The following is a 14,824-nucleotide window of genomic DNA, read 5'->3' as shown; positions in this document are numbered from 1 at the left end:
AAAGGGTGCATTAATTATATCTACAGCTTTTAAGGGCAGAAGAAAAATACCTTTTTATGTAAGCCACAGCGATAAAATATGTTAGTAAAATGCAATGACCAGAGAGCAAAAGCATGTGCAGTACTTTAGTTGTAGGAGTTGCTGAAACCTGGCCACCAGAGAACAACAGTATTAATGGATATACAGTGTGGTAGTTTTGTTGATACTCAGTGGTCATTAGATTCTGTGTTAGACAGATCTAAAGCCTTTACTGCAGTTCTTATTAAGCAGGTAAATTCTCCCATTCCTTTGAGCTAGCCAGCTTCTTAGTTCAGTCCGTGAATCTTTGCAGGTCTCTTTGGGAACAATTCAAAGACTGGTTTCAAGGATGTTTACCGATTTGATCCATTTGCAGGAAACATGCAGTCTTTGATCTTTCTTTGCAAACCTTAGCTTATGCGGTTTATCTTCTTTCTACTCCATAAAGATGTCTTTGGTTTTTTTCCTCCTTAAAACCTATTGTTATATCCCTTTTTATTCTAGCCAGTGATTCATGTGCAACAGCCAAGAAGTAAAAGGACAGTGATGTGAATTCGAATAATTGCCAAGTGAAACAAGAAAGAAAAATCTTGCAGATTTATGTTTTTTTTTCTTAGTCAAAAATTATCCAGAAGGACTTTGTGTCAACCTAAAGTTGCATTTATACTGAAACCTGATGCACATAACCTAGACTCAGACAGAGGACATATGAATATGACTTTCCCTGAGAGGTCTGTTGCATTCATATGATAAAAACATCGCTAGGTAGAGGCTAAGGGACACAGAAGAGGAAAATATAGTCTGTACACAACAGGAGGTTCATGAGGAATCCTGTTACTGTGAAAGGCAATACATATTTGTCCAAAATAGCTTGTCGGTAGAACCCAACCTTAGATATATTTCCTAGATACTGGGGAATTGGGTGTTGGCTTTTTAAGGGGATGATAGTTCAAACTTCAGTTTTTTTTTTCCTGGACAACCAATGCCAATGCAACAGAGCTTAATTTTGTGAGGAGGAATGTGAAACATGAGCCCAGACAATCATCTGTGAATGTGGCCAAAAACAAGGCAGCAAAGAATGCCTTTTGGAACACATTTTTTATATTTTTCTGGCGATTCCATATTCTCAGAGCTCCAGATGAGGGTTCTTGAAGGGCATTCTGCAGAGGTCAGTTTCACTGTGCAATGTGCCAACCACAATAAAACGTGGCGCTCTGTCTTGGCATGATGTACAGTACGTTTTGGTATACTGGGTGGTCACACGTTGTGGTCTGCAAAGGAATGTTAACTTTGGTCTTGTTCATAACGGGATTTCAGGAAGGTTTCAAAAAGGCCATTTTTTCATGAAAGGTAACCAGCTAGATACCATCCATGTAATACAAGGGTACAAGAGCGATGGAATCACAACACGGTGAAGGCCTCAGCTGCCAGAGATGATTCACACTGAGCACGTGGGCTATTCTTGATCAATTCCTTGACACCCCTCTTCCCAGCACTCCCTAACACAGACTCAAAGACAGGTCTGGACTGCATTTCCTCAGCCTGGGATTGTTGATCTTGTGTAAGAGTGTTGCTCTCTTTTTATCTTTGTTTAGCTCGGATGTGTTGAGGGAATTCAAAGAAGGAAATGGAATATAAACCTCACACAATGAAAACTGAATAGTTTATTTGATAAGATAGTTTTCTTTCTTCTGGATCTGATTTTAAAATATATCCCATTTAGAAATACAGGTCTAGAAAAATGCCAGTGGCAAACAACAATTAAAGCTTACCTTCTCTAAATGTGAGAGAAGAATATTGACTTAAGATATTTAATAAAGCAAAGGCAAATATTAATTAGAAACACTCACTGGATCTATAACTACATATCCATTGCAGTTTTATTTAATTAACTATAAAGTAAACGTGTTGTACCGCATAAAGTGTTACAGCAGATTGCTGTACTTATTATAATATAGTATTCTTTCTAGGTACTGAGCTAAACTTTCTAAAAATGTTTAGTTAACGCTTATTTCAGAAATGCTTGAGTAAATGAAGACCTTAGTTTTATTGCTTTACTTTCAGAGATGTTTTGCAGGAGGAAACGTGATGGATGACAGTACAGTATGTGTCACTGTTAAGGCACTGTTAGTAGGGTTGGGGTTATTTGGCCAGGACTCCCTCAGCTTTCCAGCAAACAGCAGCTCTTGTGACTGCCCAGGTACCGTGTCAATGAGAGAGTGCTGCCGCTCCTCCAGTTTGAGATAGTACCTGGATGAGAGACCTCCTGGGAAAAACTAAGGTTGGTGCTGCAGGAGGTGTTAGTGGGGCCAGTAGGGGGCACTCAACCTGCGGTCTGTGTGGGTCCTAATGCCCTAGTATAGAGATACCGAGGTCCTGACTCTCTGTGGTCCCAGGGTGTTTCTCGAATCACATCACATCACATCACATCATCCAGGTGGGGCTGCACACTGGTAGTGGTGGAGGGGAGTCCCCACTGTGTGTAAAGCTCTTTGAGTGGAGTGTCCACAAAAGTGATATAAGTTTAAGGAATTATTATTATTATTATTATTATTATTATTATGAATTGTCCTGTCAGGCACTGTGGAGCTCACAGAGCATCAAAGAGGAGCCTTTTGAAGTTCCTCGTTCTTCCTGTGGAATGTTTGCAGGACGAGATGCTGGGAATCAATGGAGGGAGTATAAATTGGAAATATAAAAAAATCAAAGTGAAAGCTTCTATACATAATTTGCATGTGCTGCCTATGTTCGTGGGGGTGTTTGCCTGGCTTTGCGATTTTCTTCCACTTCCCAAAGACATGGAGGTTAGGTGTGCTTGATATCTCTAATCTATGTGTTTCCAGGAGATCATTAGAATTTCTCCCCCAAACTGGCTTTGGGGAGAAGGTCGTTCCCATTGTAACCAGTACTGGTTATGGGGCAAGAGAACTACAGTCATTTTTGACTCTTTTGATGCTGAATTTTTACTCCAAAACTGCAAAGGCCCAGCAATTACCAAATACCACAGCAGGGACTGTAAGCTGTGTGACTTCGATGTGACACAAAATCTTTGCTTCAGCTAATTCTTAGATATTGATGCTGCCTTCAGCACTTGGGTTAATTAAGCAATTAAGGACCAATTAAGTAATGAAGTCATTGGAAGGTTTTTGGCTCCTGTGCTGGCATAGAATACAGCTGCTAAGATACCCCTTGATCTAATAGAACTAAATGCTAAATTAAAGTCAACTAAAAAAATCGGTCGCCTAATGAAAATGTTTGTGTAGTTTCATAGCCTCATTTAACAAGAGACAGATATCATCCATGACAGAGAGGTAAGAGTCCAGTCACTTGGTGTCTGGGACACGACTCCTTATAAGATCAAACAGTTGCAGATCTGAGTTGAGCAAGGTGCTAGACAGGCTGTCACATGTGGCCAGGTATACAGCATTTCTCTTATATGAGAAAAATATAGGTAATAAATTAACCTTGGTACCTTTAGATTGACATTAGCCTAACAGAATTATTATTCTTTTTCAGTGTCCATTTCCTGAAAAAAGGAAAAATAAAGGTAAACATTATAGCCTGATTTTTCATGTTTGCATTAAAAAACAAAAGGGTGCTGGGCATTATGAATACAGTGCTTTTCGTATTGCATTATTATTACCAATACAAAATGATACCAATTAATTAAAAAGGTCATAAGGTATCAGTTTATCTGATTGGTTTTGAAATGTGTTAAAGCGGTCTTTTTATCTGTTTTTAAATTAAAGAACAAGCAAAACTATCCTTGAACATTTGCAGTGTAAAAATAAAAAGTAAAGGCAGCTATTTAATGTATACCCCATGAGCGCCTGTAACTTTGGTCCCCCTTGATTCATGACATTCGTGCACTGTGCTAATTGTGGCATAAAGCTAGATAGAAGTTGAGAGAGGGGTAATTTTCTTACAACCTAAAATAGAGCTGACAGCTTTTCATGTGGTTGAAGTTAATTTTGGCTCTCGAGCAGCTGTGAGATTTAAATGAACCCCTCCTGCTAAAACACCTTTTACTTTAGTTTAGTTGCCCCCACCCCGCCGTCTCGTTCGTTGGAGGTACAGTAGCTAGGGTACACCTGCAGGAAATCTGTGCACTGTTTTCAATCTGGCTTCAGCCTGGGGCGCGCGTGGTGTTGAAGCCGCCTTTAAATCAGAATGGAAATGGAAAACTTTTATTCCTCGATTGACACAGCTTGTAACTTAACCACGGCAAAAGTACAATTACAAAAATCTACTAGATAGTGATCTTTGGAACTGCTTTTTCGTTTTTCATGGGGTAATCTATGTGTATACATTCTTGTTAAAAAGTAACATATGAACGCAGAATGAGTTAACAGGCAGAATTCCTTCAGGATCAAGAGGAAACATGTTAATAAATATAATTGCTGATCTAAGCCAGCGTTTACTTTATGTATTTTAAATTCACATTTTGGAAAGGTATTTTTGAGCAGTGAAAAGTTTTTGTTAATTTCTGATTTGATGCACTAGAAAACCAGTGATTTTACTAGACTTTATGGCACTAACTGTAGTGATGAACACCAGTTTCTCCAAGAACTGCAGAAGAAGAACTGCATTTTTGTTTTGGTCTCTGTACCCAGTCAAAATGTACAGTATCCGTGACCCTGTTGCGAGACCCACTTTATACAAAGTAAAATAATTCTAGCAGTGAAGAAGAAGCTGATTGAAAATGGTGTTTCAGCAGTAAGATTTGATCTTGTTAGGTCATTCGTGGCAGATTAGTGAAGCAAGTGCAGTAACTAACAGAGAATATACTTCTTCTGATTCTTGGTAAAAAGGGCTTTTTTCTACTTGGTAGGTCATCTGCTTTCAGACAGTTCATATAAATGTTACAGTTTCGATGTACTGTGGCTAAACCCTGGAGACACAAAAATGGGTCATCCTTTGCAGGCGTCTTATACACCCCTTGAACTCAAATGGATAAATTACCAACCCTTCCAACGGCAGTTGAACAGCTTTAAATTGATCCAGCCTTCCGTTATCGGAGAGAGCTGCGTATTCCTGGTGAGGGTCCTGGCAAACGGGAAGTTTCCGGGAGCGAGACTGGATACACCCTGGATGAAATTCCAGTTCGTGGCCGCAAAGGTAACCTTACAGCGATGGCTGTAAGAGGTCCAGTTCTGAAGGAGTCACCGGTTTGTGACCCAGACCCATTTCTGTTTTAACTTTCCTTTTATCCAAAACTGCAGCTTAAAAGACATCGATTCCAAAACAAGACATACTCGGAGAATGATGTGGGCCCTTCTCATACAGTGCCTGGAAGTGTTTCGTACATTGTGAGGCAACCATACATTGTGGTGGAACCATTTCTCTATAAAAAACCTATCCATTTCCAGTTTAAATGGAATTAGATTTTCTGAGGACATTAAATACATGTAACAGCACAGCTCCTACTAACGTTTAAATAGTAACTTAGTAACTCAGTAGTATTTAATATTACAGAGTTCTAAGTAAATACTGAGTAATATTGTGGGGGAAAAACTTTTTCTGAGTAAATACCAGTATCCTTAGTATTATTTCATTGTAAATAACATGCTGAATAAAATAATTATTATTAATAATTACATTATTATTTCGGTACTTAATATAAAATTATTATGGCTACAGTAATATAAATCAGTAATTACATGGTTATCATGGCACTATAAAAGAAAACACATTTTTATCACATTTTTTCACTCGTTCACTTACCAGGCTGTGGTATGCATTCAATATCGGTATCTTTTACAAGCACTTTTCCTGCATTAAACATGTGAGTCCCCTAAACTTAACTATTACACATTAAGAAAGTCTTACTTAAGTCTGAGAAAATGACGGTAGATACTGTTGAAGTGCTGATTTATAAATTGGTTTTGAGCATTCATTTTGTATTTCTGTTTATTACAACATGTGCAAATATTTGTTATATTTCCTCTGTATCTTCTAAAAGTATGTTTTTGAACAACCACAGACATTCGTATTTATGCCAAAACAAAGGGGGTCTTTAGTTTACAGAAACACACAATGAATTGCACGTCACAATGACATTAAAGTATTAAATGGTATTAAAGTGTTAAAACGTATGTAAAGGAACAAGTAACAGGTTTATTCCATGCTGAAAAGAGAAGAGAGAAAACACAGCGTTTCGATTGTGAAGCCTTCTTCAGGTGTGAGCCTTCTTGTTCCTTTGCAGACTACGCATGCTGACGCAGCTACCCACCTGAACTACTCAAAATGTATGTATACATTTAGATTAAAATGCAGTGACATTTGGTGGACAAAAAATATCATTTTGCACCGTTCTTTTTGATCAGTTTCATTATATCCGGCGAGTATAATCTTTAAGCTATTTTAAATTAAAAGCTTTAATTACAGCTGCATTCTTGGTAAAAAAAATGGTCTTTTGTTGCAGAAGATGTACATGAAAATGTGTCTGTCAAGTCTGTAATAGAAATGAGGAATGAAGAACTTTTGAAATGTGAGCAAAGTGATATTATTTGTGAAACTGTATTTTCTTCTACTTAATAAAACAGCAATTTTAAGTGAACTCAAATGCATCCAATAAATCAAGTACAGTATATTAGAAAAAATGGCGGATAACTTTATTGGATTTTTATTTTCCATCATGATTTGGGACTGCCAGTCTATATTAAATTATTTCTTTCTAGAAGAGGATAAAATGTAAATAAATCTTTACACATTTCAGCTCTCTCTGTTATGGAGTATGGAGTTACACAGCGGCAGATGTACACTGAAATCTTTGTCCTCAGCCAGATACGTTCACAGTTAACTTTTCGTGCTGGTGCTTTGGCTCTTGTGTTTAAAATAGATGGTGCTTCTGCACTACAGCTGTCAAGACATTTGCGTACAAGGTGACTAAATTAACCAGGCTCTTTAAAGGGCTCCTGTAAGACGACTAAATGGCAGGGCTGAGTGAGCAGGCACGATGTATTTAGGAAGGCAGGGGGGGGGATATTTTCCTACAGTGTTGCATTTCATTTGATATTTTTTAATAATTCAAAGAGTGCTAGATCCATAGTGATTACACTATCTGGATGTTTTCTATTTTAAAGCCCAGGATTAGAGCGTTGCTGTGAAACAATGGAAGTGTCAAAGCGCATTATCTCCCACGCTGCCTGACAATTCAAAGGGGCTGAAGATGTAGCGATAGTTTTGGTGAACAGATGAATGATGGTGCAGGCTTTTTTCTTTCTTTCTTTCTTTTTTTTTTAAAAAAACTTTTCACTCATGAGATGCTCTAACAAGGCTGTTCCGGAAGGATAAAAAAATGTTAAATGAATAATTTACACAATGCGTTTCTTTATTTATTCAGTATTAAGTTGACAGCTACTGCCTGGCCTAGCAGTCTCGTTATGCAAATTCGTGTCTTCTTTGTCTAATCTGAACCCAGGTAGAAATCTGGTATTTTGTGTTGTGAAGAAAAGAAAAAATAAAAGGCTTCTTTAAACTGGGCTTTTCTGACAGCTTGCAGTACCACCAAATACGTTTTTTTATTTTTGTCTAGCACATAGACATATTTGAAGTCAACATGCTACAGAATGCTCATTATAGTGTGTGTTTGGAGTTGAGGCAGGTGACCTTTTGTAAATTATAATGCATACGTTTGTGCAGTGCAGTAGAGAAGGTGCAGACTCTTATTCTTATGCAGCCTTAGTGCCCTGGTTTCTGACCTATAATATTGCTGCTTTTGTATGTACTGTGTATGACATTTTCTTCGAAGCTTTTGAAAGCACTTTTGAAAGGAAAAAAAAATGTTCAGGGAAGTGAAAAGAAAGCAGTGCAGTATATTTGCTTTCCATGCGAACCTCTAAAACAAAGACAGTGGATATCAAATTTTTCTGTCATTTCCATACATGTCCTGAGCACTTTCAAGCTCAGTGATACAATGCTTACGAGCAGGATGGGGCAAGGCAATTAAAAAACCTTATGTAAGACCCGGGTCTTGACACTCCTCTTAGCGATTAGTTTATGAATCTTGTGTGCTCCTGCCTGTCCGAGGTTTGACCACAGCAGGCATGTTTTACTGCATTTCCTTTCATCACAGATTGCTGATGGGCAGAAAGCTTGACTTGCCTTCCTCTTATTGATTGTGCCTTGGAGGGCAGATGTTTCGGGATCCTCGGTGTCCTGTAAAACAGCCACCAGCTTGAATACTGGAGTGAAGTGTTCCAGTGTGAGCTGTCTGTCTTCATGTCGGGCTGCTGTTTTCATTCTGAACTACCTGTGCATCTTAGATTGGGATACCGGAAAATGGTATCTAATGACCCGGAGTGAAAAAATATACTCACACTACATCATTTTAGAGTTAAACCTTTTTAACAAACGAGACCCCTTGTCAGACTTTTCTAAAACGGTTTACAACGATTCACAGGTACTGCAGAATAACACAAACGAGAAGGAGAGTCTGTTGCCCGGGGTTATGTGCAGTTTAGAAACTCCACATGCCATTGTTGGGAGAATGTGACATAACATTTGCAATTGCCATAAATTACTCATGTCACAGAAAACAGACTTCTTATTTAGGAGGTCAGTGAGGTTGCTCTATATTCTTTTCTGGTACTCCACGTTACTGCATTGGATGGCGCAGTGACAATAGGGCCACCAGTAGAGGTCACCGTGGAGACAGCTACAAGATTTGTCTCCCTCCACTTGTTGTATACAAATCCTGAATGTACTGGGAATGTCCGACTGTTCATGTGCTGTAGGGGTCTTATAAAAGGGTACGTCTGCAGGTTCTGAATTTCGGAAAAAGAAGAAGAAGGAAAAGGCAGGAATGGGCCGTACTTTCTCAAAATCTTAATTGGAGACGGTTGCTATCGTTCAAAGTGTTTTTTTGTTTTAATATTCATTTCATGATATTAACAAATATAAGAAATTGGGTGTGTTTTTCAGTCTTTCACAGCTCAGAGCTCCTGAGCTGTGAAATAAAACTGTAATGAAGAACATTTAAAACTGAGAAGAGGGGACACTTGTTTACACAAAGGGCTGTGGGTATCTTAAACTTTTGATCTTGTCATGTTGTCCTCCTCTGGCATCTTTTTAGGACTGACAAGATGGGGCCCTCAGCTCAATCAGATACTAGCAGCCAAAATGAGTTAGATGGACCAAATGGTCCCTGTTGTTTCTAATCTTTCTTATGTTCATATTGTGGAACAGTCTAGGAATTAAGCTCAGACTAGGCAGTAGGCTGTGCCTCAGCTTTAAAAAGGTAATATTCTCCCCTCTCCCCCACCCAAAAACTAAACCATGGACAAGTGGAATCTTCTGTCATATCATTTGCTTGACTTCCATTATATCCTTGTGTAATCACAATAAACATCTTTGTGTGTCTTTTTTCACCTCAGAAATATTGCCCACATTAGGCAGTTTCTATCAATGTTGTGATACTCTTGTTTTTTTTATAGTTTTATAGTACTTTTTTGGTCTTTTTCCTTATCACTGTGAACAGTGTCCTTGGGTTTGGAAAGGCACTTTGTCATAGAACAAAAGAATAGCCCAGCTGGTGTTGTGGGCTTCTGGATGCTATGTAATTTACAGACACTTCTGTTCTTAGATGCCAGGAGGAGTTTATTCTGAAACGTGCATTACTCCTTTCCTTTGCAGTGATAGGGGTGTACAACAGCAAGGATGGCTTTCTTTCATTCTTCCAGAAGTTATATTTACACGTTGTGACCCCAAAAAGTTTCCCTCAATGCAGTTATTTGATAAACTGTGCCTGGTACATAACCCTATTTTAAATGTATCAGTACACAGAATTATGTTGTCACATTATTTTTAATCCCAAAGTTATGTATTATTTTACACTATTTTATAGCCACTTCATTTGTACATTTCACTAAACATACTGTATGCAATTGATTGACTAATTCGGTGCAAGTCTGTTTGGCATCATACAGTAACTCACTCATATTTTAGAAGCCCCTTTTTACAGTCATGTTTTTATTAGCACAGTCACCTATATCTTAGTGTTATCAGAGCCATTCTTCCACTTCCATACACTTCTCTCAGAGCTCAGACAGTGAATAAGAATGACTGACACACATGATTGCCTTGAAGCAATTTCACCTTTCCCCTGCCCCGTTTTATTTAGTTATTATGGGTGGCTTGGTGCTGTTGAAATCAGTGCCATACAAATCTTGGGTGTTGAGTTTGATTTTGACCTGGGGTGTCTTCTTTGCGGCCTTTGCTTGTTCTAGCTGTGCCCGTGTTTTTTTGGGGGGGAGGGCCCTATTTTCCCCACCTCCTGAAGACATGCTGGGTGAGGTAATGGTTGTCTCTGTGCCTCTGTGTGTGTCCTAGGAAGGACTCGTGTCCCATCCAGGCTGTAGTACTCCCTTGCTCCCTACACAGGACTGCTTACCAAGTAAAAGTGACGTTCTGATAATAAATGTACAGAGCAGTTCTCTGACTATGAGATGGTAACATACTGTAGCAGATGGCTTTCCTACTTGTATAGTTTTAGGACTTGTGGACAATTTTTTCCTGCTCACTTCACTGCTGTATTTCTCTCTACCCCTGAAGAAGAATCTCATGCATCATAGGTCCATGACAGGTGGATATATTATGAAAGGATATAAAAAAGGCAGAGGCTTAATTTAAACCTGAATCAGTCTCAAAAATATCTGCATATCTGTTTTTCCCAAGTGTTTCTTTACCCATACTCTGTTTAAATGTTATTACATTTACAATTGCACAGAGGAGGTTTTCCTTGTTCCTCTTGTGAGAGTCTTCCATATCCTGACGCCATCCGCCATAGTTTTAATCTTTGACTCATTAATCTGTTCATTTCCGATTACAAAACATTGTTTTCCTTCATTGCATTGCAGCTCATCTCTGGCAAGACAGGACCTCTACGAGACGTTTATCAGGTTAGAGGGCAGACATCTGAAGACAGCCTGGGGCTTCGTGATGAAAAAAGACTGAGCTGGTAATAGAATGTTTGTGAAAACTTGAAACCCAGAAACATAAGGTAAGACCCAATTTTGAACTATTCTCTTTTTACCTCTTAGAAAGCATTTGCTTCTGTTTGTTGGTTATAGTTTGGAAGCAACAGACATGTAAAGCATTTGGTTACTCCTACTGGCCGTTGAAGGTTAAGTCTCAATGCTTTCAGTTATTCAAAAAATATTATTCTATGATATGCATGTCTCCTTCAGTATGATAAATGGGTGTCACGTTACTATATCAAAGCCATAATCTTTCCTATTTTTCACTGCTGTTTTATGTAATAATCTTTTGCCCTTTTCTTACATCACCGAATGTAGCTCAACGCCAGGTCATACTTTTATAGATCACTGTTTTTTTTCCGTCCCTGATACTCCATGGAAATGGAATAAGGAATATTCTGAAATAATTCTGGAAACTTCAATACTTGCGTCATGCTTTATAATTATGACTGTTATTATAATTTGAAACTTTGGAAGTGGTACTTATTTTAGGTTTGGGCTTGCCTGTGGGTAGTACTGCAGTGGCCCTTGTTGCAGTCTTGCTGTAGGCTGCTGTCCCAGCAATCCAGCCTTATTCCTCCAGTGACGTGACCTTGATTGGAAGAGGGATTCAGCTCTCTCTGGGGACACCCCAAGCTCACAGCACCTCAGCAATTCACCACTTATTTTATGACCAAAAGGAACCTAAATTATTATTGCGTTAGCATGCGTCGTGTAGAAGTTACCCAGGCAAACTATACCGGCCCCCCTTTTTTTTTTACCCTGCATCCTGTTTTGTTGGCAATCTCCATAATAATGAAATATAGTACTTTTAAAAAAATTCTTCCTTCGAACAATTTGTTCTCCAACTAGGCCTAGAGACAAAGCCATAGTCAGGGAGGGGCTACTGCTTCGTAAGCATGTCATCTGCCCTGGAGACAAAGGCAGCCCCTCAGCTGTAACCCATCAAGATCGCTCACTTGTTCTTATATTACCTGCAGTCTTAAGAGCTGTGAATCAACCACATGACCTTTCTCTCAGGTGCAGAACACAGACATAAACCACTGAGATGGCAGCACTTATGAAGTAACATTTAAAGGCTTAAGTTCTTTAAATTTAGGCCGTCCCAGATGCCTTATTTTCTGTCTGTGAGGCTCCTAAGATTATGGTGTTGCCAGTTAGCAGCAGCAAACTACAAGCGCCGATGGATTTCACAGTCAAGTCTGCTTTTACCCCTGCAGCTTTTTCCAATTTAAGAAAGAAGTACCTTATTAAATTTGCTGAAGGTCATGTCTGGTTAATTTAACAGCTTTACTGTACTAACTATGGTAATTATTCTCAGAATTCCCTTTGATACTCTGGGACAGTGTTTCCTAGGTTTTTATGCCCAATGAAGACCTGAGAGCTGCAGCTAATTAGCGTTGTGACCCCTTCAGCCTCTTGATGGATTTTAGTTTTTCTTCCCTAAAAATTGGTATAGTATTCTACTGCTTCAGTTAAACTCAATAACATTCTCCCAGGAAAGGGATCTTAACTTCCAGTCACTTCTGTTAATACAAGTTTCCTATTGTATTACACATTTAAGCAGTATTCCATCATATTGGATTGTGGTTGTGCAAATAGATGGAAGTCTCTTGGACTTTGTTTTTCTTCATGGGTAAAGAACTGATTGTACAATCTTGATTTTGTTACGAAGGCTTATTATCTGTGTAGAAAAACATGTTTTCATACATGTTGAAAGCCTCAGATACAAAATACATTGTATTTTTGAACTGTATAGGTCTGTGGATTTGTTCATCTGTTTAAAATGTATATTGCTTTTTGAACTTTTCCGTCAATTTTCAAAGTTGCTCGTTTTAAGTAGTACATAAACCTCTGAGCGATGTCGTCTCTCAAGAGAAAATTGAAGCATGAGAATGAGAAGTACTTGCTCAACTCTAATACATAATCACTTAGGGCAGATTTAGGAAGCAGCTAAAGCACAGTCTGTCTTTGTATAACATTAGCTTTTTGATTTTAGACTTCAATCAATTTCCAACAGCAATAAAGCAGGTAAATGCAGAGGGTCTTCTTCACTATCTTCAGATATTTATGGTCTCATCTGTGAGTGTAATCTTCATAGCTGACTTGGGTTTAATCTTGATTTTTCTTTGCTGCATCTAGTATCCCTGGCCAGTGCATTTAATATTATTTTAAAATAAATCCAATTATCTCCTGTTGCATGCACTATACAGATCTAATTGCTTAAGACACTTTCATTTAGAGTTAGCGATTTTTTAACCGCTGAACTCAGTGCATTCTTGATACATATCAATTTGTATAGTTTGTACCAACTGTAATATTTGATTAAAGGGCCACCACCTTGTGCACAATATGGACATCATTTCGAAAATTACTGAGAAGTACCAAGAGATCCCAGCTGAGTTTATACAGTATGTTCCCCAAAGCTTTGCTTATGAGTTGTGAATGACAGTGTTTGAGTGGCTCTTTTCTTTGTTCAGGCCTGATGGTGAACCAGGAGAACAAATACATCTAATACATCTACCGGTGTGACTGCAGTGACCGTAGCTTGACTTTGATCCAGATGTTAGAACCCTCGGCTCTTGGGACAGCTTAGTTAGTGTCCCAAAATAAATAAATATATTGCGTTATTCACCGTGGTTCAGACGAAAGCTTTCATAAAAGAACAATGATCCTCAGGCCAGACTGCTTTCATTATCTTTTAAAACAAAAATAGCTAAGTTTGTTCTCACTTAGCCATAATTTAAGAATAAAACACAACAATAGTGTGTTTATAGTGACTGGTATATAAAACAACATACAGGTTGGAAATGAAGGACAGGTCGGAGGATGCCATCTTGCATTTAAGATTTTAATAGGTTCCCCTCATCAAGACATTAGATGATATACCAACACCCAGAATTTGTGCGTATATAATATACTGTAGTTACCATTATAACACAAGACAGGATACAGGTCAACTGAAACCTACTGCAAATGTAAGATTATGAGTCTGAAATTAACCTTACTTGTAATATATATAATTATCTTATTCAGCAGCAATAAAAGCTGTACCCAATTTGAAAACTTGACATACACTTTTTTGTATATTTCAAGTAATTGGAGAACACAAGAAGATAGACTACAGTAGGTGCACAACAGAGGTTCTTAAGGCTGTTTCGTGTTATTTAAGGAATATGACTAATCCACAAGGTTATACTTAGTTCTGAAAGATGATAAAAATAGCTTTGCTGGGTCTTACAAATCCTTTGTATTTTCTTTATTATTAAAGTAAGTATTAAGTACTTACCAGGCATCATGTAGAAATTACAGTCTCCACTGTGAATTTTACACAATACCTGGACAGTCACATTCCTTGAATTCTCAACTGATGATACACTGATACCTATATACAGTGTTTTTTGTGAGCGCTTCACGGTAAGGCAGGACAAACTAACTAAAAGTAATTTTTGCTGTCCCCAAGCAGTCATACTTTTCTCCTTTGTGGTAAAATACAGATTCCACAATATGAGGATATATCTGGGGAAAGAGATTTGTTTTAATACCGTCAGGCTCGCCCCAGCTCCTGCTCTGCAGGTGGGTGGGGGTGGGGGGATTGGCATCCGGTCCACCCCAACCACTCAGAACCGGTTGCCATGAACACCAAGTGACGGGAGACCTGGATCACCTGGAGGCAATTACCATCCTGGCGCTCCAGGTGATTCAGGGATATTTAAGGGCTGCTAGGAATCTGCTGAGGGGTCTGAGTTTATAGAGTTTGGTCTCTAAGCCTCCCAAGTCTCAAGTTTGTTTCTTTCATATCGATCAATGTGGGTTGTACAAGGGAG

At 38.5% G+C, this 14,824-nt stretch overlaps 1 protein-coding gene across 3 annotated transcripts in view; it reads left to right on the top strand.

Moving 5' to 3' along the window:
- Positions 1–14,824, top strand: part of znf438 (zinc finger protein 438) — a 68,796-nt gene that overhangs the window by 34,115 nt on the left and 19,857 nt on the right. For 2 of the 3 annotated variants that reach the window (XM_088642869.1, XM_088642867.1), the window contains exon 2: positions 10,878–11,020. The gene's annotated coding sequence lies outside the window, so the exon portion shown is untranslated. Of the gene's footprint in view, positions 1–6,223; positions 6,267–10,877; positions 11,021–14,824 lie in introns of all 3 variants that reach the window. The other variant, XM_088642868.1, reaches the window with a different exon arrangement.

This window comes from Lepisosteus platostomus, chromosome 8, assembly GCF_059453375.1.
Source record: "Lepisosteus platostomus isolate fLepPlt1 chromosome 8, fLepPlt1.hap1, whole genome shotgun sequence".
In the NCBI taxonomy this organism is placed as follows: Eukaryota; Metazoa; Chordata; class Actinopteri; order Semionotiformes; family Lepisosteidae; genus Lepisosteus; species Lepisosteus platostomus.
Note: the sequence above shows the minus strand (reverse complement) of the source record. Positions and strands in the feature narration are given on the sequence as shown.